At 40.8% G+C, this 9583-nt stretch overlaps 1 long non-coding RNA gene across 1 annotated transcript in view; it reads left to right on the plus strand.

Moving 5' to 3' along the window:
- The window catches only part of LOC122559393 (uncharacterized), a 39641-nt gene extending 30488 nt beyond the window's left edge, over window positions 1-9153 (plus strand). Inside the window, exon 3 of the long non-coding RNA XR_015760340.1 lies at window positions 8679-9153. This is a non-coding gene — a long non-coding RNA (uncharacterized LOC122559393). The remainder of the gene's footprint in view (window positions 1-8678) is intronic.
- Window positions 9154-9583: the final 430 nt, after the last annotated feature.

Consider the following 9583-nt stretch of genomic DNA (forward strand, 5'->3'; position numbering starts at 1 on the left):
ATTTCAACAATAAAAAGAAGCTGGGTAAACTCAGTTGTTTTCTTTGGAGCAGAGATGGTTGTTGGGGGTGTGGTGGTGTTGGTGTATAAGATTATGAGTGGGATGGACAGGGTGAATAGAAAGCAGCTGTTCCCTTTAGTCAAAGGATCAATCACACGGGGGCAAAACTTTAAAGTGAAAGGTAGAATGTTTTGTGGGGCTTTGAGGAAAAGCTTTTTCACCCAGAGAGTGGTGTGGGTTTGGAATGCACTGTCTAGAAGGGTAGATGAGGCAAGAAACTTCACAACCTTTAAGAAGTACCTGAATAATCACCTGAAATAGTGTAACATTCAAGGTTATGGGCCGAGTGTGGGCAGGTGGAGCTTATGTAGGTGGTAGATTATTTTTGGCAGTATGGACTCGATGGGCTGAAGGAACTCTTCTGTGCTGTGTGATTCTATGAAATTCCTTTAGGGAAGTTTTGCTTTTTTCTACGTGTTTTACCTTTGAAAAATACCATATGTTTATATCTTAATCTGTTGGCCATGCCAAATAGTACCACTGTAAACCTTGCCTTCTCATGTCCTATGATTTCCAGTAGAATTAGATTTGAACATTTCCATTCCATAGTTTGGCTGTTCAGAATATTGAAATTCAAGAGCATTTCATCCATGTTGCCAATATAAGAAAATGGAAACTTGCCTTTTTGCCAGTATATGATGACGAATCACTGGATAAGCCCTACTGGTGGTCACGAAGCGATTTTGATCTTCATCACAGCACTCACCATTCTGAACCCAATGTGAGTGTACATCAGTCAGCTGCTGTCTGAAGTCTTTGCTGCACTCAGCATCTGATTTGGCCCATTGAAGTGTGTATACATGCATTGTATTTCTGGTAACAGTGTAGCCATTCTGATTTTCAAGGACCCATTCCCAATATATGTTTCTCAAGTCCAAACTAGTGGCTGGTTCCTGTTCTCAGGTTGCATTTGCTCTGAGAATCGTCTACAGGACAGATTGATTCATCTTCTATTCACTAACACCAATAGCTATTTGACAAGTTAACAAATGTCTATCACTGTGTTCTGTGTTGGTGTGTGATAAGCTATTTGGCAATGTGGCTCATAACATCTGCTTGATTCCAAGTGCAGATTTTAAAGTAAGTGTAACCTTCAGCGGCATTTCTGAGCTGAAAAACTGAGCTGGTTCTTAAGGTGAAAGTAGCCCAAAATATGCATTTATTCACTGCAAAATGAGATCTTGGGTTTTTATGGGTTATGGGTTTTTGCCATATGTGTGTTTGCTGCCAAATAAGAGGGGTTGTTTTATATGCCCAACTGGCTTTTTCTTCAACATTCACATTATATGAAGAGGAAATATTTTCAGAACCAACAGAGAAAAATGACAGTGTAATGTATAGTTGTTCCAGCATGGACACAATGGGCTGAATGTCCTCCTCCTGGGCTGTAAGCATTCTATGAATGTATGGGCCATTGCTAACATTCTCAGTAGCTTTTTTAAAAAAACTATTTGGTTTCTTTCCCTGCTTCACAAAATCATAATCTCAATGCTTTATCAGAGAATGTGTTCAAATCCAATTGTATATTTAATTAGCATCTATTTGAAGATATTTTGAACTCTAGCAGCTATGTAAAACTTCATAAGTCCAAAAGATGGATAAAGAATGGTTAGTTGAGTCACTCTCCGAGGGACAGAATTACACCATAGTATGAGTCACTGCCATTTGAAAAATTAAAAAGAAATATTTTTTCTGAGAAGATATGCATAATGTCAGCTCTCAAATAATTAAATATTACATTTGATACAAACATCTGTAAATCACAAAGTTGTCAATACAACCTTGGCTGCCACCCTAGCTCAAACATTTGCATGGTCCTTAAAATTCATTGTGAATGTTGGCAAACATGAAGACTGTTGAACTGCAGTCCCACTATTTATTTAAACATGCCTTAAAATTACTTTGTAATGTGACAACTGATTTTGATCCTGAGCTGGAAGTCAAAAGTATGCTGAAGGCATACTTTGCAATGTCTAGTTTTGATTTTTGCGAGGTTTGAATGACATTCTTGGCACTGTGCCAAATAGGTACATTGTTTCTTTAATGTGGTTTGGCTTTCTGAATGGTTATCATTTTTCTAGAAAAATTATTCTCTTGGCAATGCGTGCAGAGTTTCTTACATCCTGAGGGACACAAGTTGTGTCTTGAAGTTGTGCTTCAGTTAAGTCTGTCAAACGTGTCTTGTGAAAGTCCAGCACCATTCACGAAGATTCAATGTACATTTGCCTCATTTTGATGTGAAATAATGCTTTTCAAAAATGTTTCAGAAATGAGAATTGTAATAAGAGTGATGGCCTCCGATTACAAGAATCTTTACAAGCTGAGGTAAAGAGAATCCATGATTAATTGAAAGTCGGTGGCCAGCTTTAACAACATTCCTGAGATCAAACCTGCACAAAATTGTCTGTGGCATATTTGAGGTATATTGTAATGTTCAAGTATTTTAAGTAAATATTGTAGATTGCTGTTATGGTGGTTGAAAGCAATAAAACAGACTTTTGCACATTGGATGAAAAGTCTAAGTAGAATTTATAAGTAAATTACATGGGATTTTGAACAAACTGTAACTTATTATTAAGATATGACCAAATCTCAGGTTTGATCCATGTTCTTTGTTGGTTAGCTGGTTTCAGGCAACACAGCAGTACAGATAGCACAATAAGCCTCATTATCTCTAGACTAGGAAAGGGAAAACTGATCCAGTATTTACCAATATTTTTTCATTATCCAGTGACATGTACTGGAAATGTATTTATCCAGTAGTTAAGATTTTGTTTCGGGACACCTAATTAAGTGAGACAATAGCTGCATGAAAACTCCTGACCAATTTTGCACAAAAATTCCTACATGTAATTATAGTACAGTAACAGGCCATTTGCCCACATAGTCCCTGCTGGTGTTGAAGCTTCACATGAGTAACCCTCTTAATATCCTTCTATTTCTTCCCTGCTCTGATGCTTATTTAGCTTTCTTAGTGTAATCAAAGCAGAACTTTAACATGTGAATTGCATGCCTTTATCCTCCTTGTCAGAAGTCACATGACACCAGATTATAATCCAACAGGTTTATTTGAAATCACAAGCTTTTGGAGCGCTACTCCTCGTCAGGTGGTTGGTTTAAATAAGTTTAGTAAACAAATTGGACAACCATGGTTCAGAGCTCCAAATCCATCTCTGCTGGTAAATGTTTCAACAATTGCTATTTTACTATAACAGAGAATGGGATGTCCAGATTGGCTATCTATTCAATGAACTGCTAAAATGTTGATTGGAAAAATCAATGACCTCTCACAGCAGACCTTTCTAGCAGGATAAAGTGATGTGCTTCTTTGTCAGACAGTTATGGTCATGATCACACGAGCTCAATATTGTAGCAAATTAAATCAAAAGGAAAAGGAGTGAGCACTTTCTAGGACTCAAATGTATAGACTTATATTTCAGCTCAGGACCAAGACACTGCTGCACTGCCCTGGGATAAGAAGCTAAACTTAGGCCTATCTGTTCAAGCAGATGTTAAAGATCCTTCAGCACCTACTTGAAAAACAATGGAACTCTCCTGGCCCACAGTCTTCCTCTGAGGAAGAGTACCAAAAAACATCAGTTTATTTAGTTATTCATCTCATTTCTGGATCTCAATTCCAAAAATCTTTACAAGCAGAAATAATCCAAAATTAATTGAAAACTGATGGACAGTTCGACATTATGCTGATGATCAACCTCCCATGATTGCCTGTGGCATGTCTGAGCTATATTGTGATATTGCAGAAAAGTCAACATGGATATTGCAGTTTGGTAGATAAATGCAGTAGAACAGAAAACACCGACTTGTGCACATTGGATTTATGTAATATTTTTAACAACTTTTCCTGACACCTTCAAACATTTGTGTACCCAACAGATTATTGGTCAATAATGTTAATGAAGAATTAAACTGACCTGTCTAAGTCCCCAGAAGGAATATGCCCTGGTTTTAATGGAACTTTCACCATAAAAGATAGCAATTCCTACACAGTTGAAGGTTGAAGCTTGTTTCAGGAACTTGTTCTTTTTAGTATGCAAATTGAAGTTGTGAAATACAGATACAGGGTGACCCCCGAATCCATCAGTTACCCCCAGTTTACTGTGGCCCGAACATATTACAAGGAACCATGGACCAGAGGGCTGCTGGGAAGGTAAATTTCCTATTTAAATGAATGGGTTTGCATCTATCTGCGGTTTCATGCTTCCGCAGTAGGTCTTGGAATGTATCTCCAGGGGGTATGGGGGGACTATTGTATTTTGGGTATGGTGCTGCAGTTGAAGACTGCTCACACCTATAAAAACATATTTCACCAATGTCCATTCCTGCCCCCGAAACCTCTTTACTAAAAAATTGAATTGAGCAGTTATTCAGGTACAAGAACCATGATTCACAAGCTGCCGGCACTAGTTTTGGGGAAGGAGGGCAGCTTGCAAATTGGTTCTGCCAGTGCCACCCCATTTACCTGATTGTTGCATTAGTGCAGAGTTTGGGCCTTGCTGCTGACTGCCCCTGCTCTGAGTTGGGAGGCGAACAGTTTTCACTTGTAGGATGTAGGGCATACAGCTTTCTGTTCTTAATAACACATGTAAAGAGAAGACACAATGACTGACAGTTAGCTGCTGCTGAATACTACTGTTGCAATTCTAAAGAAGGAAGATGGAACACCAGGGCAGAGAGGATTGGAGTCATGAGGGTGAGGGGGGAGGAGGGCTGTGTGATCAGGATCAAGGATGCATTACTGAAGGTCTTTATGATAGAGGGGGGTGGATGGAAAGATGTCATGACAGCAACAGGAGTGCGGGACTGGCGGTGGTGATGGGGGAGGGAGGAGTTGGGAGGATGTGGGGAGCAGGGTTGGGAATCATGGCCCTCAAGGACAACCCAGAAGGGATTGGAAGCCAGGGATAGGAAAGACTAATTCTCACAATCAGGTCCTTAGAACCTGGTATCAGTGTCACAAGAAACCTAATGACTTGCCACAAGTAGTGCAACTTTACCTCCTACCAGATCTGCCACTAGATTCATATGCTGCTCAATCTACAACACTGCGCTCCCACCCCTCAACAAACACACCCATCAACAGTGCCTGGTACTCAGGGCTCATGCACAATATTCAGATGTGAAACTCTTGTGCTTTGCATTCCAGTTCACCTTCATCCTGCTATTAAAATCCAAAAGAACTGAGGATTTGTAAATCCCAATTCTGAGGAAGGGTCATCTGCTGAGCTTTTCCAGCAACTTCTGTTTTGTTTCCTCTTACTATTACTTGCTTTCCACACACATCCTTCAGCCCATTCTTTCCTGTCTAACTTAGCTACTTTCAGACATTGAAAAGCTGCTGACTACCCAGCCTCAGCAGGCCAAGATGAGGAAGAGAGGATGCAACTGGACAGCACTAATGCAGGAACACTGTTACTTGATCTGTCAAGCCACTAGCTCAGATACTGTATGTATCTTGGAGGATGGTATAGAGTGGGGGCTAGCATGTGGCAACCACGGCAGAATTAATAAGACCATAAGACATAGGAGTGGAAGTAAGGCCATTCGGCCCATCGAGTCCACTCCGCCATTCAATCATGGCTGATGCGCATTTCAGCTTCACTTACCAGCGTTCTCCCCGTAGCACTTAATTCCTCTAGACAACAAGAATCTATCAATCTCGGCCTTGAAGACATTTAGCATCCCGGCTTCCACTGCACTCCGTGGCAATGAATTCCACAGGCCCACCACTCTCTGGCTGAAGAAATGTCTCCGCATTTCTGTTCTGAAATGACCCCCTCTAATTCTAAGGCTGTGTCCACGGGTCCTAGTCTCCTCGTCTAACGGAAACAATTTCCTAGCATCCACCTTTTCCAAGCCATGTATTATTTTGTACGTCTCTATTAAGTCTCCCCTTAATCTTCTAAACTCCAACGAATACAATCCCAGTATCCTCAGCCGTTCCTCATATGTTAGACCTGTCATTCCAGGGATCATCCGTGTGAATCTCCGCTGGACACGTTCCAGTGCCAGTATGTCCTTCCTGAGGTGTGGGGACCAAAACTGGACACAGTACTCCAAATGGGGCCTAAGCTTTATAAAGTCTTAGTAGTACATCTCTGCTTTTATATTCCAACCCTCTTGAGATAAGAGACAACATTGCATTCGCTTTCTTAATCACGGACTCAACCTGCATGTTTACCTTTAGAGAATCCTCGACTAGCACTCCCAGATCCCTTTGTGCTTTGGCTTTATTAATTTTCTCACCATTTAGAAAGTAGTCTATGCTTTTATTCTTTTTGCCAAAGTGCAAGACCTCGCACTTGTTCACGTTAAATTCCATCAGCCATTTCCTGGACCACTCTCCCAACCTGTCTAGATCCTTCTGTAGCCTCCCCACTTCCTCAGTACTACCTGCCTGTCCACCTAACTTCGTATCATCGGCAAACTTCGCTAGAATGCCCCCGGTTCCCTCATCCAAATCATTAATATATAATGCGAACAGCTGTGGCCCCAGCACCGAACCCTGCGGGACACCGCTCGTCACCGGTTGCCATTCTGAAAAAGAACCTTTTATCCCAACTCTCTGCCTTCTGTTAGACAGCCAATCCTCAATCCATCCCAGCAGCTCACCTCGAACACCATGGGCCCTCACCTTGCTCAGCAGCCTCCCGTGTGGCACCTTATCAAAGGCCTTTTGAAAGTCTAGATAGACCACATCCACTGGGTTTCCCTGGTCTAACCTACTTGTTACCTCTTCAAAAAATTCCAACAGGTTTGTCAGGCATGACCTCCCTTTACTAAATCCATGTTGACTTGTTCTAATCAGACTCTGCTCTTCCAAGAATTTAGAAACCTCATCCTTAATGATGGATTCTAGAATTTTACCAACAACCGAGGTTAAGCTGATTGGCCTATAATTTTCCATCTTTTGCCTTGATCCTTTCTTGAACAAGGGGGTTACAACAGCCATCTTCCAATCATCCGGGACCTTTCCTGACTCCAGTGACTCTTGAAAGATCTCAACCAATGCCTCTGCTATTTCCTCAGCCACCTCTCTCAGAACTCTAGGGTGTATCCCATCGGGGCTAGGAGATTTATCAATTTTAAGACTTTTTAACTTTTCTAGCACTATCTCTTTCGTAATGGCAACCATACTCAACTCAGCCCCGTGACACCCTTTAATTTTTGGGATATTACTCATGTCTTCCACTGTGAAAACTGACGCAAAGTACTTGTTAAGTTCTCCTGCTATTTCCTTATCTCCCATCACCAGGCTTCCTGCATCAGTTTGAAGTGGCCCAATGTATGGTTCATGACTGAACTCAATGGAGAGCAAGATGGCTGATGAACTTGGATACAGGGATTTCACTTTCACTTGAAGTGGCATGCAGGAAAGCACCATTGGACATGTATATCCACATTGGCTGGCCTGTTTATAGCCTCTTGTCACTGTTAAGAAAAACAGAGGTGGCTGGCTTCAACTTGTCAGTGTCCACTGTGCAGAGACTGGTCTGTGGAAGCCATAACAGAACTTCCTGATCATGCTGCAAAACCAGGGGCTCTCCCATTGCTACACCCCACCCCATACCAGTTGCAACATTTGACTGAAACAGTCATTTACGCCTCTCCCCTATCCGAGGATTCAGCAACACTCAGGCAAATCCAAGAACTCACCACACCTTCCAAATCACTCTCGAGTACCTTCACTTTACAACGGCAGAAGTATTTTTTATAAAACTGCATGTTAGTTGCCTGATCTTTTACACAATGCTATTGCAGGGCCCACTTTGCAGCTGAGCAGTTGATCTTTTGTGGGAGATTTCTAAATTCATAGAATGCACCTGCGGAGTCCAAAAATATCAAATGGTGGCTGGTCAGTCGTGTGGCATCAGGATAGAATGCATTCAGTTACTTCTGGTGATGCATGTGAGCATATCCTCAGGGTGAGGGGTGTTTGGTGCAAGCCAAGCCAAAAGTGACTGGCAGCACAGCACTTGCAGGGAAATGATTGGGTTCAGGAGAACAACCAAACTGAATTCTGTGCTCCTTATCCCATAATGTTCACACAATATTAAAACAGTGAAATGTGAACAGCTAAGATAGTGGAACAAAGAAAGTAGGTAGAATTGAAAAGGTGCAAGCATGCAAAATAGGAATAAACACCCAAGTGACTCAAAACATGTAATGCAGACTGATACATTTATTTTCCATGGAAACTTTTTTTGTGATGTCCCTTTAAGTTTAATGAACAAATAAACTGTTAATCATGCATAAAAAATCAGAAACCTCATAAATTTTAAGCTCATCTGCCTATTATGATCCCACAGGTAAATTACAGTTTAAATTCTTTTCACAATTTATTGGTTTTGATGTCTTAAAACTGTTTCATTGGAAGTAAAGAAAAATGATTGTCTTCACCCATATTTTTCCTGCTCTCCTCTCAGACCCATTGATGACACTCAGTGTCAGATATAGAAAAATACCGCAGATACAGTAAATCTGAAATAAAAACAGAAAGTATTGGAGAAACTCAGCAGGTCTAAGAGTATCTATAGAGAAAGAAACACAGTTAACATTTTAAGTCCAGTATGCTAACTCTCTTTCTCTCTCCACAGATGCTCCCAGACCTGCAAGGATTCTCCAGAACTTTCTATTTTCAGCATCCTTCAGTGCCTCCCCAAATGCATTATTCATGTGTGAGTCACAACAGGAACACCAGGAAATTCCTTCAGGACTCTGCCAATCAGCATCTTCAGTGGAATGTCAGCAAATACTCTATTTCTGCTTACTTCCAGGAATTCAGTAAATCTTTTGCTTTAATTACAGCAAACCAATCAGAGAAAATCTTACAGAAACTCCCTGCAAAAATCCCAGCAAACTATTAAGCTACAGGGAAAATCAGTGATTAGCCTCCTCATGTCTTTAACCAATATTAATCTATTCAGCAGAAGCCATCAGCAATGAGGAGCAAAACTCCAGGCTGATTTCTCCTTGTTTTCTCTTTGCCAGCAAGCCCAATGCTTATGCTAATTAAGGCATTCTTGTTCACCCAATAAACAATCTTTGTAGCTTTATTATATATCATATCTTGAGAACAAGTTAAATTAAAATCACATTTATGAAAATATTCATTTTGTTGCAAATTGAAACTGCATATTGCTTATTAGAGGTTGTACTGTGGGTTTAGGAATTAATATCGTCTTTGTAATTTAATGACCAATCACTTCCATCTATTGCTAGGTAAAATACAATGTCATCCACATTACCCTGACAATATTCTTAGACTCCGAGCTATTGCACAAGCAAGGCATTTCCATTTCCCACACCATCTAGCTTATGGCCTCTCTGAATGAGATTGGCAAATTAGTGCCAATTAGTGCCAAATTATGGGTAGTTTTGTGCTATTGACTTATATCTACTGGGAACTGTTTGAGTCTGCCGAGTTAATTTTGCTTCGAGCCCATAACAACCATCGCAGAGAGAAGCCTTTTGTCCCATCTGTTTGGGCTGAACTTGATCT

This window comes from Chiloscyllium plagiosum, unplaced genomic scaffold, assembly GCF_037043375.1.
Source record: "Chiloscyllium plagiosum isolate Xiang-an unplaced genomic scaffold, Cpla_swu_hap1 HiC_scaffold_19, whole genome shotgun sequence".
In the NCBI taxonomy this organism is placed as follows: Eukaryota; Metazoa; Chordata; class Chondrichthyes; order Orectolobiformes; family Hemiscylliidae; genus Chiloscyllium; species Chiloscyllium plagiosum.